The sequence below is a fragment of the Procambarus clarkii genome, chromosome 57 (assembly GCF_040958095.1).
Source record: "Procambarus clarkii isolate CNS0578487 chromosome 57, FALCON_Pclarkii_2.0, whole genome shotgun sequence".
Taxonomy (NCBI): domain Eukaryota; kingdom Metazoa; phylum Arthropoda; class Malacostraca; order Decapoda; family Cambaridae; genus Procambarus; species Procambarus clarkii.
In genome coordinates this window covers 29,571,677-29,593,649 of record NC_091206.1, presented here as the reverse complement: position 1 = coordinate 29,593,649, position 21,973 = coordinate 29,571,677, and the positions used below count along the sequence as shown (strand labels likewise).

The following is a 21,973-nucleotide window of genomic DNA, read 5'->3' as shown; positions in this document are numbered from 1 at the left end:
TATCTAACACTAATTTGAGATGTTGTGGCAACTTTACACTCCTAACATGAGTCATTCATAATCCATTCATACACCAATATGAATCTCTTGTGAAAGGTTTGAGCCTTATCTGAACCCTTTTCACATCTTTGTGTTTAAAGTTAAATTTCTTGAAATTAAATTATGTTATTTTATATTATATTATATTATTTTTATTATATTTTTTTATATTATATTATTGTTTTCAATTTAAATATTAAAACCAATTTAAGGGTAAAAAAATCAAATAATTTATATTTCTTTTATTATTTACTAACAAATCAGCAAAAATACAAAAACATATGACCTATAATATATAAATAATATATTTATATATAAATAATATATATATAAATAATATATATATATATAAATAATATATATATAAATAATATATATATATAAATAATATATATATATAAATAATATATATATATATATAAATAATATATATATGATAACCATCTTTGTAACCTATATGTAACTCCCTCTTTGTAACAAAGTTCAAATAAAGCAAATATATATGTGTACATACAAAAGAATGGGGGTGGTAGAAGATAATATTAGTGTTTAGTGAGTGACCACAAGGTCTCCTCTGAATACTTTTTATTTTCTTCTCCGAGGCTATGGGTCCCCACATTGGCACCAGAGGTCTTCCTCACAAACTTTTTATATAATATATATATATAAAGGTAAAACTAGCTAGTTATACGTAGATATATGATAACTAACCAATTCTACCAAACCTAACCAATCTAACCTATATATATATATATATATATATATATATATATATATATATATATATATATATATATATATATATATATATATATATATATATATATATATATATATGTGAGAAAGCTGCATGAACGCGCAAGCCATATATCACTAAGAACTCTTTGACCCGGCCAGGATTCGAACCCATGCCGTCCAGGATCACCCCTAAACGTACACAGTACCGTGACCACCGCACCAATGATCGTCATCATTGGTGCGGTGGTCACGGTACTGTGTACGTTTAGGGGTGATCCTGGACGGCATGGGTTCGAATCCTGGCTGGGTCAAAGAGTTCTTAGTGATATATATATATATATATATATATATATATATATATATATATATATATATATATATTATAATATATATACACACATATATATATATAGGAATCTATATGTGTCTATATATAGACACATATAGATTATTCTATATAGACATTAGAGAAGATTCAGCGGTACGCCATGCACCAGGCTCGCCACCATTTTCAGTATTCGTCATATCCAAGTCTGCTGTGTGATGCACATGTCTTCTTGCTTCACCACCCTGTAATGAAATATTGTTTGTTACTAATTGTTTTCAATAATACATTATTTTATTATATAATATTTAATTTATTATTTAAAAACCGTTTCCATATTATAGAAAAAAAACTAAAACAAGAATCTATATAAAACTATAGAATAGAATAGAATAGAATCTATATAGAATCTATATATCATATATATATTTATATAAATAAATATATATATAAATATATATATATATATATATATATATATATATATATATATATATATATATATATATATTTATATATATATTATTATATCCTGCATTATTCCAGCCCATTATTAGAGATAGTAGCCATCTCTTATTTTGGTTTTCTTTCATTATTAGTGCTCAGAAAATTAAATATATCTACATATTTAGTCAAAATTAGTTACATTATTTTATCTTATTCATAGCATAAATGTTCTCAAAGATTACTAAAAAGAAATTGAATTAGACTACAGCAAATTGACAAACTTTACCTTGTATCTGTTTCCACCGAGTTTGTTTGGGGCGTTCTTCAACATATCAGCAATACTTGTCTCAACATCTCTTTCAGTTGCATTAGTGTGGGTGTTGATACAGGCTTCTGGAAATTTATAAGAATTAATTAATATATATAATTATAATTCACTTTGCCATTCCCCATTCCACAGTCCTCTCGTCCTTCCCACTTCCCAGTCCCCACATCATCCCCACTTCCCTGTCCCATCGTCCTCCTTACCATTTTCCCCTCCCCTGTCCCTTCTTCCTCCCCCACCATCTCCCATTCACCTGTCCCTTTGTCCTCCCCAGCATTCCCCTGTCCCCACCATCCCCAACTCCCCAGTCCCCTCGTCCTCCCCACCATTACCCTCTCCTCTGTCCCCTTGTCTTCCCCACCATCCCCCCCGCTCGTCCTCCCCACCATTCCAAACTACCTCATCCTACCGCAAAGTACCCTACCGCATTCTATAATGGTCTGATGCTTCCATCAGAAAATTGGGAACATCAAATGATCTGATATTCCCATCACTGAAAAATAAGAACAGCTAAAAAAATGAAATGAACAAAATAAAAAAATAAACTATACTCATGAAATGAACAGTATGGTAAACAACACAGCTCAATTTCAATGCAATGTCACACAAAATTATTAAATCGAAATGAAAATAAATTGAAATCTATGAAAATTCAAATTATCAATGCAATCGGAAATATTGAAATAATATCGCAACATAATATAGTGTGGGTTGCTCTTACGTGCAACAGACGGTGCTGTTTTTCAAAAAAGGCATGGTTTTACCTGTCACAAGTGTGGCATCTATACTTATACTCACGAAATGAACGGTATGGTAAACAACATAGCTCAATTGCAATGCAATGTCACAATAACGTTTAATAACAATAATAACAATAACATTTAAATATACTTTAAGATATAATCTAGAAGAAAATAAGAACATTGAAACGGTTCATGAACTCGATTTCAATAGAGGACACTATGGGGAACTTTGAAAAACAGTTAATGAGTATAATTAGACAGACTTGCTGCTAGGCAGAGGAGTAAATAATGAGATATATGGCAAATTTTGCAAAATATACGGCACACAAACATTCATACCCAAACAAAGCAAAATGCTAGGTAAGAACAAAGCAGTTGGCCCGTAGGAGAAAGGAGATACCCACAAGACTGGAATACAAGTCATTAACAAGCACACAAGTACTACACCACACAACAACCGCACTACTACCAGAACTGGACGAATCACTACCAAAACAACACATTGCACATCACTACCAAAACAACACAACACAACACAAGCATTGGCAAAGAATTATAGACCAGTTGCACTAACATCCCACATAATAAAATTATTTGAGAGTGATCAGGAGTCAGGTTACTAGTTTTATAGAGACCAATGAGCTCCACAATCCAGGCCAACATGGATTTAGAGTAGGAAGATATTGAAATACCTCTTACAGCTATCTCTCATGTCCTCTACTTGTACAGTACAGCTACTTGACCATTACGACAAAATCACTGAGATATGAGATAATGATGACACTAACCTCATCTACTCAGACTCCAACCCACTCATATTAAATAATGATGTAAACAATAAATTAAAAAAAAAATCCACTTATTAATGTCAACCAACAAACTCACACTAAACATAGAAAGGACCTACAACATCTTACTTGGGAGCAAATCAACAAATGCAATTCATCTACAGTTACACAATGTTAACATCAGAAATAAAAAAGATGGTAAGTTCCTTGGTCTATACTTAGATCTGCCCGAAACGCTATGAGTGCTAGTTGCTTTACAAGAATGTAAAACTTCAAGTCATTGTACTCTCCCCCAATGTACCTTCTTGTATATAAAGAAAAAATAAATAAATAAACAAACACATAATAAATCAATACTTACTAAATTTTGTCTATTATGTAGCAAAGAAGCAGGTCTACGGAAGGCTTTTCTGTTGAGTTCGAAGCCCAGAATACTCGTGGTCTGAAATAAGTTAAGATTATAAGTATAAAATTTATAAAACCAAATAATAAATCCGGTATTACTCAATTTCAGATGCAGACGTACTGAATGATATGTCAGACTGTCAGCATGGTATTCGATCTGGAAGGTCCAGTGTAACGAATTTACTCAGTTTCTATGATCGAGCCACAGAGATCTATAAAGAATTCTGATCAAGAAAGAGATCTAGGGGTGGTTTTAGATAGAAAACTATAACCTGAGGATCATATTAAGAACATTCTGCGAGGGGCCTATGCTACACTTTTTAACTTTAGAATTGCTTTTAAATACATAGGTCAAAAAGTTTTAAAAGTTTTTTAAACCTCTCGTGTATCATGAGTGTGGAAAAGCTTCAGATGGTGCATTCAGATGATGAATATTACCTAGTTCCTTCATCTGGGAAGAATGAACACATATTGGTGCATTCGGATGATAAAAACTAACTACTGTAGTTCAATTGATCAACAGACTGTATATCATATGCAGACTGTATGTGGATCTGCGGGCCACTCCAAACAACAGCCTGGTGGACCAAGCTCCACCAGGCCTAAAGCACAAAGTGATATAGATGTGATAGAGAAACTAGGTCAAATGGAGGAGTAGGTCTGTATATTAAACAGCACCTGACGTGCACAGAGCTACTAAACTCAATGTGGTGGTAGAGTGGTGGGGGGGGGGGGAAACATTGCAGAAAAAAACAAAAATACAATTTGGTCAACAAAACAGCATTGTTTAAAATAGAAGACATGGGTTGACATTTTGGGGGTAAGGTAGGTTACATTGAGTTAATTAGTTAGTACTTAGTTTTTATCTTAAACTGGTTGGGAGAGGTACAGTGTTGCTGTGCTGGTGAAAGAACACCTAAAGGTAAATTAAATAATGATTGCGAATCCACAAGAAGTTGACATAATAGCGCTAGAGATCTGCAATCAGGATGATAAACTTTCCTTAAAGAATTTGACAAACACTTGCTGATAGGACATGAAGTAAATGAAATGTATGTCAAGTTTTGTGAAATATATGATAAAAGCACAACAAAATTTGTACCAAAGGAGAGGTGCAGAACTAGGAAAAGGGGTTTGTATCAACAGAAATTGCGAGAGGGCCTGAGACCCAAACACACACAAATGGAATCAATATATAGCAAGAGGCCAAACCCCCAAACATACAAGCGATGCAAAGATGCGAGAAACAGCAGCAGCAGTAAGGAGAGGGACTTAAGGACCATAAATAAAGTGTGAAAATAAACTCGAGTAAATATTTTTAACTACTCTCGACAGTGAAGAAAAACAAATATTCAGACGATTTGTGTTAGAATCATTAATCTTACACTTTCGGTCATATTCAACAACACAAATACATACACACACATTCCTGTTGCTGTAGCAGGTGAAGAATTACACACACAGATCACAATAACGTGATGCATCAAATGAACAAATCCACAAGGGCCGTGAAAAGGATTCGAACCTGTGTCCGGGAGCATCCCAGACACTGCCTTAATCGACTGAACTACAACAGGGTAAAAGGGTTGAAACCGAAGTTCTACTGAACTTATTGGATCCCATAGCCTCTCCGAGGCACAAACCAGGCTTTTACACAACAACCCCCCCCTGCACCCGAGCTATGTCAACAGGCCGTTCTCCCTCTTCGCCCTTACATCATCACACACAGATCACAATAACGTGATGCATCAAATGAACAAATCCACAAGGGCCGTGATGAGGATTCAAACCTGTGTCCGGGAGCATCCCAGACACTGCCTTAATCGACTGAGCAACGACAGGGTAAAAGGGTTGAAACCAAACTTCTACTGAACTTCCTGGATCCTTTTACCCTGTTGTAGCTCAGTCGATTTAGGCAGTGTCTGGGATGCTCCCGGACGCAGGTTAAAATCCTCGTCATGGCCCTTGTGGATTTGTTCATTTGATGCATCACGTTATTGTGATCTCTGTGTGTGATGATGTAAGGGCGAAGAGAAAGAACGACCTGTTGACATAGCTCGGGTGCAGGGGGAGGGTTGTGTACAAGCCTGGTTTGTGCCTCGGAGAGGCTATGGGATCCAGTAAGATCGTTCTTCCTTTCCTCCCTAGAATCTGGATGTAGCAGGTGCTCAATTGTCAAAAGTGAAAAAATTTGGTTTGTCTTCCGAATGCACCATATCGGTAAATTTTTACAAGATATATTATTCTAATAAGGGTTTGATAAAATACAGTAGACTGCCTACTGGTTTTTGGTTGCCAGTTTCCTCAAGTTAATTTCCGTGATTTACACACAAATTTATATACATACAAATACATATACACACATATATAATATATATATATATATATATATATATATATATATATATATATATATATATATATATATATATATATATATATATATATATATATATAAATAAAAAAACAAGTAAATGTAAATAATTTTACCTTCCACCTAGATCCTCCAAGCCTGTACGGCGCGCATTTCAGTACTTCGGAAATCTAGAACTATCTAGAATCTCTAATCTGCAATGAAACAATACATATTATTGCACTTACCAAAACATGGATGAATGTAGAAAATACAGAACTATTAGCTGAATATCAAATAAATGGATTTAATCTATTTCACACAGATAGATATATTAGATATTATATTATATTCCTTTCCTCCCTAAAATCTGGATGTAGCAGGTGCTCAATTGTCAAAAGTGAAAAATTTGGTTTAACATACACGCCATAGACCGGCTTGGGAAAAAAAAGTTCGTAAAACCCAGGGGCCATAGACCGGCTTGGGAAAAAAAAGTTCGTAAAACCCAGGGGCCATAGACCGGCTTGGGAAAAAAAAGTTCGTAAAACCCAGGGGCCATAGACCGGCTATGAAAGAAAATTTGAGAAAACCCTGGGGCCATAGAACGGCTATTTAATCCCCTTGAACGGATAATCATCTGTATCAAACCTTATTAAAGGTAAAACCAGTAGGCAGTCTACTGTATTTTATCAAACCCTTATTAGAATAATAGATCTCGTAATAATTTTACAAAAATAGTGGCATTTACTATATTTAAAAGATTATTAAAAAATTTACCGATATGGTGCATTCGGAAGACAAACCCAATTTTTCACTTTTGACAATTGAGCACCTGCTACATCCAGATTCTAGGGAGGAAAGGAAGGACGATCTTACTGGATCCCATAGCCTCTACAAGGCACAAACCAGGCTTTTACACAACCCCCCCCCCCTGCACCCGTGCTCAATTGTCAAAAGTGAAAAATTTGGTTTATTTAACATACACGCCATAGACCGGCTTGGGAAAAAAAAGTTCGTAAAACCCAGGGGCCATAGACCGGCTTGGGAAAAAAAAGTTCGTAAAACCCAGGGGCCATAGACCGGCTATGAAAGAAAATTTGAGAAAACCCTGGGGCCATAGAACGGCTATTTAATCCCCTTGAACGGATAATCATCTGTATCAAACCTTATTACAGGTAAAACCAGTAGGCAGTCTACTGTATTTTATCAAACCCTTATTAGAATAATAGATCTCGTAATAATTTTGCAAAAATAGTGGCATTTACTATTTTTAAAAGATTATTAAAAAATTTACCGATATGGTGCATTCGGAAGACAAACCCAATTTTTCACTTTTGACAATTGAGCACCTGCTACATCCAGATTCTAGGGAGGAAAGGAAGGACGATCTTACTGGATCCCATAGCCTCTACGAGGCACAAACCAGTCTTTTACACAACCCCCCTCCTGCACCCGACCTCAATTGTCAAAAGTGAAAAATTGGGTTTGTCTTCCGAATGCACCATAACGGTAAATTTTTTAATAATCTTTTAAAAATAGTAAATGCCACTATTTTTGCAAAATTATTACGAGATCTATTATTCTATAGAATAATGCATATAAATGCATATATGCATATAAATAAAAAACAAGTAAATGAAAATAATTTTACCTTGCACCTAGATCCACCAAGCCTGTATGGCGCGCGTTTCAGTACTTCGGAAATCTAGAACTATCTAGAATCTCTAATCTGCAATGAAACAATACATATTATTGCACTTACCAAAACATGGATGAATGTAGAAAATACAGAACTATTAGCTGAATATCAAATAAATGGATTTAATCTATTTCACACACATAGATATATTAGACCGTGTATGTTAGGTAATACCTAACATACACGCCTCCACACACTACATTTGAAATGTAGTCTCAAAAAGACTACATTTCAACAGCAAAGATTACTCCTTAAAAAAATAATTAAATTATTGACCAACATGAGAGAGGGTTAGCCAACATGAGAGGGTTGTGTTGATTGCCTGAAAATATTTAAATTGTTTAATGTATTGAATGGCATTTTTCAAGTTACAACATTTTTTAAATTACTGAACTAGGTTCTAGGCTTTGCTAGGCTTAATTCAATTATTACAGATAAGCCTAACCTAGCCTAGAACCGAGTGGGTTTTCTTCCTATTGGGGAGTGTTGTACATGCCTCGCCTCCACATACACACTAGCACAGCCAGGCCTCGCCTCCACATACACACTAGCACAGCCAGGCCTTGCCTCCACATACACCAGCACAGCCAGGCCTCGCCTCCACATACACACTAGCACAGCCAGGCCTCACCTCCACATACACACTAGCACAGCCAGGCCTCGCCTCCACATACACACTAGCACAGCCAGGCCTCGTCTCCACATACACACTAGCACAGCCAGGCCTCGCCTCCACATACACCAGCACAGCCAGGCCTCGCCTCCACATACACACTAGCACAGCCAGGCCTCGCCTCCACATACACACTAGCACAGCCAGGCCTCGCCTCCACATACACCAGCACAGCCAGGCCTCGCCTCCACATACACACTAGCACAGCCAGGCCTCGCCTCCACATACACACTAGCACAGCCAGGCCTCGCCTCCACATACACCAGCACAGCCAGGCCTCGCCTCCACATACACACTAGCACAGCCAGGCCTCGCCTCCACATACACACTAGCACAGCCAGGCCTCGCCTCCACATACACCAGCACAGCCAGGCCTCGCCTCCACATACACACTAGCACAGCCAGGCCTCGCCTCCACATACACACTAGCACAGCCAGGCCTCGCCTCCACATACACACTAGCACAGCCAGGCCTCGCCTCCACATACACCAGCACAGCCAGGCCTCGTCCCCACATACACACTAGCACAGCCAGGCCTCGCCTCCACATACACCAGCACAGCCAGGCCTCGCCTCCACATACACACTAGCACAGCCAGGACTCGCCTCCACATACACACTAGCACAGCCAGGCCTCGTCTCCACATACACACTAGCACAGCCAGGCCTCGCCTCCACATACACCAGCACAGCCAGGCCTCGCCTCCACATACACACTAGCACAGCCAGGCCTCGCCTCCACATACACACTAGCACAGCCAGGCCTCGCCTCCACATACACCAGCACAGCCAGGCCTCGCCTCCACATACACACTAGCACAGCCAGGCCTCGCCTCCACATACACACTAGCACAGCCAGGCTTCACCTCCACATACACACTAGCACAGCCAGGCCTCGCCTCCACATACACCAGCACAGCCAGGCCTCGCCTCCACATACACACTAGCACAGCCAGGCCTCGCCTCCACATACACCAGCACAGCCAGGCCTCGCCTCCACATACACACTAGCACAGCCAGGCCTCGCCTCCACATACACACCAGCACAGCCAGGCCTCGCCTCCACATACACCAGCACAGCCAGGCCTCGCCTCCACATACACCAGCACTGCCAGGCCTCGCCTCCACATACACCAGCACTGCCAGGCCTCGCCTCCACATACACCAGCACTGCCAGGCCTCGCCTCCACATACACCAGCACTGCCAGGCCTCGCCTCCACATACACCAGCACTGCCAGGCCTCGCCTCCACATACACACTAGCACAGCCAGGCCTCGCCTCCACATACACACTAGCACAGCCAGGCCTCGCCTCCACATACACACTAGCACTGCCAGGCCTCGCCTCCACATACACCAGCACAGCCAGGCCTCGCCTCCACATACACACTAGCACAGCCAGGCCTCGCCTCCACATACACAAGCACAGCCAGGCCTCGCCTCCACATGCACACTAGCACAGCCAGGCCTCGCCTCCACATACACCAGCACAACCAGGCCTCGCCTCCACATACACACTAGCACAGCCAGGCCTCGCCTCCACATACACACTAGCACAGCCAGGCCTCGCCTCCACATACACCAGCACTGCCAGGCCTCGCCTCCACATACACCAGCACTGCCAGGCCTCGCCTCCACATACACACCAGCACAGCCAGGCCTCGCCTCCACATACACCAGCACAGCCAGGCCTCGCCTCCACATACACCAGCACTGCCAGGCCTCGCCTCCACATACACCAGCACTGCCAGGCCTCGCCTCCACATACACCAGCACTGCCAGGCCTCGCCTCCACATACACCAGCACTGCCAGGCCTCGCCTCCACATACACCAGCACTGCCAGGCCTCGCCTCCACATACACACTAGCACAGCCAGGCCTCGCCTCCACATACACACTAGCACAGCCAGGCCTCGCCTCCACATACACACTAGCACTGCCAGGCCTCGCCTCCACATACACCAGCACAGCCAGGCCTCGCCTCCACATACACACTAGCACAGCCAGGCCTCGCCTCCACATACACCAGCACAGCCAGGCCTCGCCTCCACATACACACTAGCACAGCCAGGCCTCGCCTCCGCATACACCAGCACAGACAGGCCTCGCCTTCACATACACCAGCACTGCCAGGCCTTGCCTCCACATACACCAGCACTGCCAGGCCTCGCCTCCACATACACACCAGCACAGCCAGGCCTCGCCTCCACATACACCAGCACAGCCAGGCCTCGCCTCCACATACACCAGCACTCCCAGGCCTAGCCTCTACATACACCAGCACAGCCAGGCCTCGCCTCCACATACACACTAGCACAGCCAGGCCTCGCTTCCACATACACACTAGCACAGCCAGGCCTCGCCTCCACATACACACTAGCACAGCCAGGCCTCGTCTCCACATACACACTAGCACAGCCAGGCCTCGCCTCCACATACACCAGCACAGCCAGGCCTCGCCTCCACATACACACTAGCACAGCCAGGCCTCGCCTCCACATACACACTAGCACAGCCAGGCCTCGCCTCCACATACACCAGCACAGCCAGGCCTCGCCTCCACATACACACTAGCACAGCCAGGCCTCGCCTCCACATACACCAGCACAGCCAGGCCTCGCCTCCACATACACACTAGCACAGCCAGGCCTCGCCTCCACATACACACTAGCACAGCCAGGCCTCGCCTCCACATACACCAGCACAGCCAGGCCTCGCCTCCACATACACACTAGCACAGCCAGGCCTCGCCTCCACATACACACTAGCACAGCCAGGCCTCGCCTCCACATACACCAGCACAGCCAGGCCTCGCCTCCACATACACACTAGCACAGCCAGGCCTCGCCTCCACATACACACTAGCACAGCCAGGCCTCGCCTCCACATACACACTAGCACAGCCAGGCCTCGCCTCCACATACACCAGCACAGCCAGGCCTCGCCCCCACATACACACTAGCACAGCCAGGCCTCGCCTCCACATACACCAGCACAGCCAGGCCTCGCCTCCACATACACACTAGCACAGCCAGGACTCGCCTCCACATACACACTAGCACAGCCAGGCCTCGTCTACACATACACACTAGCACAGCCAGGCCTCGCCTCCACATACACCAGCACAGCCAGGCCTCGCCTCCACATACACACTAGCACAGCCAGGCCTCGCCTCCACATACACACTAGCACAGCCAGGCCTCGCCTCCACATACACCAGCACAGCCAGGCCTCGCCTCCACATACACACTAGCACAGCCAGGCCTCGCCTCCACATACACACTAGCACAGCCAGGCTTCACCTCCACATACACACTAGCACAGCCAGGCCTCGCCTCCACATACACCAGCACAGCCAGGCCTCGCCTCCACATACACACTAGCACAGCCAGGCCTCGCCTCCACATACACCAGCACAGCCAGGCCTCGCCTCCACATACACACTAGCACAGCCAGGCCTCGCCTCCACATACACACCAGCACAGCCAGGCCTCGCCTCCACATACACCAGCACAGCCAGGCCTCGCCTCCACATACACCAGCACTGCCAGGCCTCGCCTCCACATACACCAGCACTGCCAGGCCTCGCCTCCACATACACCAGCACTGCCAGGCCTCGCCTCCACATACACCAGCACTGCCAGGCCTCGCCTCCACATACACCAGCACTGCCAGGCCTCGCCTCCACATACACACTAGCACAGCCAGGCCTCGCCTCCACATACACACTAGCACAGCCAGGCCTCGCCTCCACATACACACTAGCACTGCCAGGCCTCGCCTCCACATACACCAGCACAGCCAGGCCTCGCCTCCACATACACACTAGCACAGCCAGGCCTCGCCTCCACATACACCAGCACAGCCAGGCCTCACCTCCACATACACACTAGCACAGCCAGGCCTCGCCTCCACATACACCAGCACAGCCAGGCCTCGCCTCCACATACACACTAGCACAGCCAGGCTTCACCTCCACATACACACTAGCACAGCCAGGCCTCGCCTCCACATACACCAGCACTGCCAGGCCTCGCCTCCACATACACCAGCACTGCCAGGCCTCGCCTCCACATACACACCAGCACAGCCAGGCCTCGCCCCCACATACACCAGCACTGCCAGGCCTCGCCTCCACATACACCAGCACTGCCAGGCCTCGCCTCCACATACACACCAGCACAGCCAGGCCTCGCCTCCACATACACCAGCACAGCCAGGCCTCGCCTCCACATACACCAGCACTGCCAGGCCTCGCCTCCACATACACCAGCACTGCCAGGCCTCACCTCCACATACACCAGCACTGCCAGGCCTCGCCTCCACATACACCAGCACTGCCAGGCCTCGCCTCCACATACACTAGCACTGCCAGGCCTCGCCTCCACATACACACTAGCACAGCCAGGCCTCGCCTCCACATACACACTAGCACAGCCAGGCCTCGCCTCCACATACACACTAGCACTGCCAGGCCTCGCCTCCACATACACCAGCACAGCCAGGCCTCGCCTCCACATACACACTAGCACAGCCAGGCCTCGCCTCCACATACACCAGCACAGCCAGGCCTCGCCTCCACATACACACTAGCACAGCCAGGCCTCGCCTCCACATACACCAGCACAGCCAGGCCTCGCCTTCACATACACCAGCACTGCCAGGCCTCGCCTCCACATACACCAGCACTGCCAGGCCTCGCCTCCACATAGACACCAGCACAGCCAGGCCTCGCCTCCACATACACCAGCACAGCCAGGCCTCGCCTCCACATACACACCAGCACTCCCAGGCCTCGCTTCCACATACACCAGCACAGCCAGGCCTCGCCTCCACATACACACTAGCACAGCCAGGCCTCGCCTCCACATACACACTAGCACAGCCAGGCCTCGCCTTCACATACACCAGCACTGCCAGGCCTCGCCTCCACATACACCAGCACTGCCAGGCCTCGCCTCCACATACACACCAGCACAGCCAGGCCTCGCCTCCACATACACCAGCACAGCCAGGCCTCGCCTCCACATACACCAGCACTGCCAGGCCTCGCCTCCACATACACCAGCACTGCCAGGCCTCGCCTCCACATACACCAGCACTGCCAGGCCTCGCCTCTACATACACCAGCACTGCCAGGCCTCGCCTCCACATACACCAGCACTGCCAGGCCTCGCCTCCACATTCACCAGCACTGCCAGGCCTCGCCTCCACATACACGAGCACTGCCAGGCCTCGCCTCCACATTTAAACCAACCAAGCCCACAAATACGTCAACATGGACCAGCATTACACCGTCTAACATACTCTGTCAGATGTAACAAGTAAATTTGTGAATTCAAGACCTAATCTATTGTATAACACAGTGTTAGTACGAGAAAAACATTACTTACATTCGAAGCCGTGTTTTAAAATAGCGGCCGTCTTATACTGACGCTCCAAACTGTGTGTTCGTTTGCGTATGATGAACGTGTGACAATTTACTACAACAATTATTTAATTATTCTTATTCTTTATTTTACTATTTTTAGGGTACATGAAATTTCCAACTTATTTGCACACAATAATATAATTGCATTGTCATAACCTTTATATATTATGGAAAATACGATGACATGAACGAAGTCAAAGTGAAGTTGAAGTCAAAGTCATTCGCCGAACGTATTAGTCATTTTTTTTCTCCCAAACGATAGGGGATAACAAATCCACAGAGAATATAAGTGTACAGTAAAGTCAATTTTATTCAGGAAAGTACATACATAGTTGATTTACAAACATAATGTTGGATTTATAGATAGAGCTAGTGCATAATATACCTAAAGCCACTATAGTAGGCATATAGCATTTCAGGCAACCGGGCAGTATATATGGACCCCTTACTCAAATCTCTGAATATGTTAGATATTAAGTCCCTGCACATACTCTCATGTGTATTTTATATATATAAAACGCTGCACTGTAATGTCAATCCTGACCTTAAAAGCTTCCTAGAAGGTTGTAACAGATCCCATGAGCACCACACCAGAAACAAATACCTATTTGATATTCCAAGAGTACGACTTAGTCAAACTAGAAATGCTTTACAAATCAAGGGACCTCGAATGTGGAATGACCTTCCCAATTATGTTAAAAACTGTACCTCTCCCAACCAGTTTAAGATAAATAAAGATAAATTTATAAGTTAAGAAAAATTCCACAAATCAACAACCCTGTTACTGACCCAGTATTTACCCAAGTCTTTCCTAAATCTAAACTTGTCCAATTTATACACATTGTTTCGTGTTCTATCGTGTGTTGACAATTTTAATACCCTATTAATATCCCCTTTGTTATATCCATTCAGGAAATTGTGGTTGATCTCGAACCCATTGGTAATGTGACGACTTATACAGAATTTTGTAACTATATCATCAAGATTGTAACCAGCTTAGCTAAATGTAGTGTGGGGTTCAGTCCCTAAGCCCATATATGTGCCTCTCTAACCATTTAGGTTACAGGGCAAAAACATAAAAACAAAGGTAACTGCAGAAGGCCTATTGGCCCATACCAGGCAGCTCCTATCTATAACAGATAAACACTAAGTACTACCTAATTAACTCAATGTAACCTACCTAACCACCAAAATGTCAATCCATATCTTTTATTTTAAACAATGCTGTTTTGTTGACCAAATTGTATTTTTACTCTTTTTCTGTCATGTTTCTCCCACCCCTGTTTTTTCCCTTTTTTCTTATTTTTTCTCAACATAATTCATACTTTAATTAGGCGGATCAGGACATCACCTGATCAAACACATCAAACATCGTTTGACCACCATCAAACACACACATTTTGTGTGTGTTTGACGCTCACTGATATGTACCAGCGTTGTTTTATATATGGTGCTATTCTATCTTACGCTTTGTTGCTCTTTTTTACCTACGGGCTCATAGAACATTCTATTGCGAAAACATTGGCACAAAAATGAATGACGTACATACAATAATAATGTCAGGACAGTGAAATAATTATAAACTTTCAAAGCGCTGTATCGCCCATGTGTCGTCGTGTCACCAATACTGGGTAACAGTTCCGCCACTTCCCACACTCTTGCGGGTGGGCAGCGACCATTATTCTACGTTTATATTCATATCACCGTGTTGGGAATTTCATTGCGAGTACATTGATACCAAAATTAACGCTGTAGGACAAGTGTGGAAGTGATAACAATCCCAAGAGTAAAAACATTTTGTTGCTCTTGGGCACTCACGGCGAGTCATCTACGTAGGTATTTATTGGGTGCTGGTATTCATATAACTTTTGGTGACCGTTTTTACTGATGTTCTTCTAGAGAATGTTATTGCGAACACGTTGGTACCAAAATGAAATACATAGCTCGGGAACTAAGGTCAGGAGAGTAAAAAGAGTACACACATTTTTGTTTTGACGCTTAAGGTCATTGTGAGTACTCGTCGCCTGCCTAGAAACTGGAATTAAACTGGAAACTGGAACTAGTAATTCCATCTATCATCATACTATCATACAAGAGGAGCCACACATCTATGGATCATCCAATAAAATCAGCAGACTTCTAGATGTTACTACTGCTCGGCTTAGACTCGGTTACAAGTATCTCTGGGAATTCTCATTATTTGCTGATGTAGACCTGACCAAATGTAAACTGTGTCAACAAAATTATTCGCACACCCTCCGTCACTATGTGATGGAGTGCGAAAAGATACATGAATTTAGAGACAATTCTATAACCAATGTTCCAGCGATGTGTCAATATTTCATTCAAAATGATCTGCTACCAGAAATTTTAGCCAAATATCCCCAGTTTGCTAACTGTAGATAACAACTAAGTGATTGTAACCTATCCACCGCTGCCCACTGGATGGGGGGCGGTGTGCAGGACAAACATATAAATTTTGATACTAGCTCTCCACATATGTCAGTTGCTTAATTTAGAACATGTACTTGAGGTCGATCTCGAACCCATTGTTGATGTGATGACTTATATTGAATTTTGTAACTAGCTCATCAAGATTGTAACTTGCTTAGCTAAATGAATTGTGGGGTTCAGTCCCTGAGCCCATTATGTGCCTCTGTAACCCTTTCCACAACCGCCCACAAGATGGGTATGGGGTGCATAATGGGGTGGGGGGACTTGGCCAAACGTGCCACATCAAAACCACAAGTTGACAATGAATGTGAATTAACAATGAGACAAGTAAGATTTATACTAATACATTTATACTAACTCTGTTGAGCGTTGACCATTTATACATCAAATCTGTTGATGTGAGCACTTTAGTTTAGTCTGCCGTTTAAAGAAAAAAAGAGCATATCAATGGTATATCACAGAAAACGAATTTATCATAAACTCATGTATTTGTCTTATCATATTGAACTGCATTCATATTTTTAATATATAACAATATGAATATACAAATTTCTGTAAATCCCCTACCATGTTGGAATCTGTGGAAATGAATGAGCAAATGTGCTGGCTGAAGGCGCTGAAGGAAACCACATTGGTTTCATTTTGGATACAAATGTCCATGGAGATTCAAAATGGAAACTAATTATATAGTTGAACCTGCAGAGAGGAGTTTAAGAATCTGTGTTGAGAGTGATGGACACAGCCTTCACAATTATACTTCAGAGAATGTAAACATCTAAGAGTCATTAGAAATATGTGTAGAATAATAAACCCTACATTGTTTGAGTTAGGGAAAACACCATTTGTGATATATAGATACTAGCTGTTCCTAAAGATTCACCCATTTTGCACCAGCAAGATAACATATAAGATTTTAAGAGTTGACGAATGTTAATATTCTTGTTTGATAAACTGTGAACTTGAGACATAGTTAATAAGAACATTCCAATTATAACACAACAAAAAGTTTTCAGATTCTTTCACACCACTTTCCAGCAACTTATATAATTTATATAAATTATTTTAGGGAATAATACATAAATTATATATTTAAACATGATATAGTGTTTAGTGGAATGCATAAGGAGTCAAATTGTGTTAAAAAGAGCAATTTTTAGAAAATTTGGAAAACTACTTTTTTCTGTTCATATTATAACTAAATGAATTTTAAAGGTATCACTCAGCCAATATATAGCATTCACAATTTATTAATGAATTTTACAAAAAAACACCATAAATTTTATATTTAAACATGTAAAAACTATTTGTTTTACATTTGGAAGAAAATAATTGTAGAAAAACAATTTATAATTAAACCTTTGTGTTTGGATTTTTTCAGTAAAAGTTTCTCAAAGGCTCTACTGCACCATTCTCAATGCAAATCATTCCCACACCTATGGGAAGAGATAGGCGAACGTTGTGTAGATGATTTGTGTTTGCTGGGCACACACCCCCACCACACTACCTCACATCTCACTACACTACCACTCACCCCACCACACTACTACACCCCACCACACTACCATACAATCCCACCACTACCACACAACCCAATCACACTGCCACACACCCGCAACACTACCACACACCCCTACACACTACCACATATTCACACCACACTACCACATATTCACACCACACTACCACACACCCCACCTCACTACAAAACAAACCACCACACTACCACACACCAACCACACTACCACACACCCCACCACACTACCACACAACCCCACCACACTACCACACAACCCCACCACACTACCACACACCCCCACCGCACTAGCACTCACCCCACTACACTACCTCGTGGTATGGGGCCTCGTAGCCTGGTGGATAGCGCGCAGGACTCGTTATTCTGTGGCGCGGGTTCGATTCCCGAACGAGGCAGAAACAAATTGGCAAAGTTTCTTTCACCCTAAGTGCCCCTGTTACCTAGCAGTAAATAGGTAACTGGAAGTTAGTCAGCTGTCACGGGCTGCTTCCTGGGGTGTGTGTGTGTAATGTTGGAAAAAAAAAAAGTAGTTAGTAAACAGTTGAGAGGCGGGCCGAAAGAGCAAAGCTCAACCCCCGCAAAAACACAACTAGTAAACACACAACTAGCAAACACTACCATACAATCCCACCACTATATCACACAACCCCACGACACTACCACACACCCCCACCGCACTACCACTCACCCCACCACATTACCACACCACACTACCTCATATCTCACCACACTACCACTCACCCCACCAAACTACCACATACTCCACCACACAACCCCACCCCTACCACACAACGCAACCACACTGCCACACACCTGCAACACTACCACACACCTGCAACACTACCACACACCTGCAACACTACCACACACCCCTACACACTACCACATACTCACACCACACTACCACACACTCCACCTCACTACCAAAGAAACCACCACACTACCACACACCAACCACACTACCACACACCCCACTACACGACCACACATATCCACCCTACCACCTCACAACCACATAACCCCATCACACTACCACACACCTCACCACTCCCACACAACCCCACAACACTACCACATATCCCACCACACTACCACACACCCCTACACACTTCCACACACTCACAACACACTACCACACACCCCACCTGACTACCATACAAACCACCACACGACCTAAACGACCACACAACCCCACCATACCACCACACAACCCACCACACTACCACTCAAGCCACCACACTACCTCAGCAATCTACCACACACACCCCATCACACTGCCATACACCCCACCAAACTACCACACCCCTCAACCACTCTTCCACACACCCCACCACACTACCACACACCCCACCATACTAATACACACCCCATCACAATACTAAACAACCGCACCACACTACCACACACCCCACCACAATACGACACAACCCCACCACACTACCACACAACCCCACCACACTACCACACATCTCCCCACACTACCACTCACCCTACCACACTACCACACACCCCACCACACAACCACATAACCCCACCACACTACCACACAACCCAACTACACTACCACATACCCCACCACACAGCCACCCCCCCCCATTACACTACCACTCTCCCCACCATAATACCACACAACTCCACCGCAGTATCACATATCCCACCACGCTATCACACACCCCAACACACTACCACACACACCCACCACACTACCACACCCATCCACCAAACTACCACACACCCCACCACACTACCACACACACCATCACACTATTACACAAACAAGTGCACTACCACACACCCACCACACTACCAAACACCCCACTACACGACCACACACCACTACACAACCCTACCATACAACCCCACCACACTACCACACAACCTCACCACACTACCACACACCCCCACCGCACTACCACTCACCCCACCACATTACCACAACACACTACCTCACATCTCACCACACTACCACTCACCCCACCAAACTACCACATACTCCACCACACAACCCCACCACTACCACACAACGCAACCACACTGCCACACACCAGCAACACTACCACACACCCCTACACACTACTACATACTCACACCACACTACCACATACCCCACCTCACTACCAAACAAACCACCACACTACCACACACCAACTACACTACCACACACTCCACTACACGACCACACATACCCACCCTACCACCTCACAACCACATAACCCTATCTCACTACAACACACCTCACCACTCCCACACAACCCCACAACACTACCACATATCCCACCACACTACCCCACACCCCTACACACTTCCACACACTCACAACACACTACCACACACCCCACCTGACTACCAAACAAATCACCACACGACCACACACCCACAATACTACCGCACACCCCACTACACGACCACACAACCCCACCATACCACCACACAACCCACCACACTACCACTCAACCCACCACACTACCCCAGCAATCTACCACACACACCCCATCACACTGCCATACACCCCACCAAACTACCACACCCCTCAACCACTCTACCACACACCCCACCACACTACCACACACCCCACCATACTAATACACACCCCATCACAATACTAAACAACCCCACCACACTACCACACACCCCACCACAATACGACACAACCCCACCACACTACCACACAACCCCACCACACTACCACACATCTCCCCACACTACCACTCATCCTATCACACTACCACACACCCCACCACACTACCACATAACCCCACCACACTACCACACAACCCAACTACACTACCACATACCCCACCACACAGCCACACACCCCCACCACACTACCACTCTCCCCACCATACTACCACACAACTCCACCGCAGTATCACATATCCCACCACGCTACCACACACCCCAACACACTACCACACACACCCACTACACTACCACACCCATCCACAAAACTACCACACACCCCACCACACTGTCACACACACCATCACACTACTACACAAACAAGTGCACAACCACACACCCACCACACTACCAAACACCCATATACACGACCACACAACCCAATCACACCACTACACAACCCTACCACACTACCACACACCCCACCACTATCACATAACACCACCACACATCCACGCACTCCACAACACTACCACACCCTCCACACTACTACACACCCAAGCACACTACCACACACCCCACCACAATAACACACACCCCAGAACATTACACACACCCCACCACACTACCACACACCCCCACTACAATAAACACATATACCCAAACTACCACACACCCCACCACACTACCACACACACTACCACACAACCACATCACACAAACACACAACCCCACCACACTACCACACACCCCCACCACACTACCACACAACCCCACTACACCACCAAACAACCCCACCATACTACCACACTACTACACACCCCACCTCACTACCACAAACCGCACCACACGACCACACAACCCCACCACAATACCACCCACCCCACCACACTACCACTCAACCCCACTACACTACCACACACTCCACCGCACTACCCCACGACCCGACCACACTAACACACACACCACCTCACAACCACACACCCCACCACACTACCACACACCCCACAACACTACCACACAATCCCACCACACTACTACGCACCCCACCTCACTACCACAAACGGCACCACACGACCACACAACCCCACCACACTACCACACACCCCACCACACTACCACTCAACCCCACCACACTACCACACACCCCACCGCACTACCCCACGACCCGGCCACACTTCCAAACACTCCACTACACCACCAAAACAACCCCATCACACCACCACACAACCCTACCACACTACCACACACCCCACCAATATCACTCAACACCACCACACTTCCACACACTCCACAACACTACCACACCCCCCACACTACTACACACCCAAGCACACTACCACACACCCCACCACAATAACACACACCCCAGAACATTACACACACCCCAGAACATTACA

At 44.9% G+C, this 21,973-nt stretch overlaps 1 long non-coding RNA gene across 1 annotated transcript; it reads right to left on the bottom strand.

Annotated features, from left to right (window-relative positions):
- Positions 1 to 1,235: 1,235 nt before the first annotated feature.
- Positions 1,236 to 7,893, bottom strand: LOC138353284 (uncharacterized). Its single transcript, XR_011223102.1, has 3 exons — positions 7,815 to 7,893; positions 1,836 to 1,942; positions 1,236 to 1,347 (listed from the first exon to the last, which is right to left on the bottom strand). It is a non-coding gene; the product is annotated as an uncharacterized lncRNA (long non-coding RNA).
- Between the last annotated feature and the right edge of the window lie 14,080 nt (positions 7,894 to 21,973).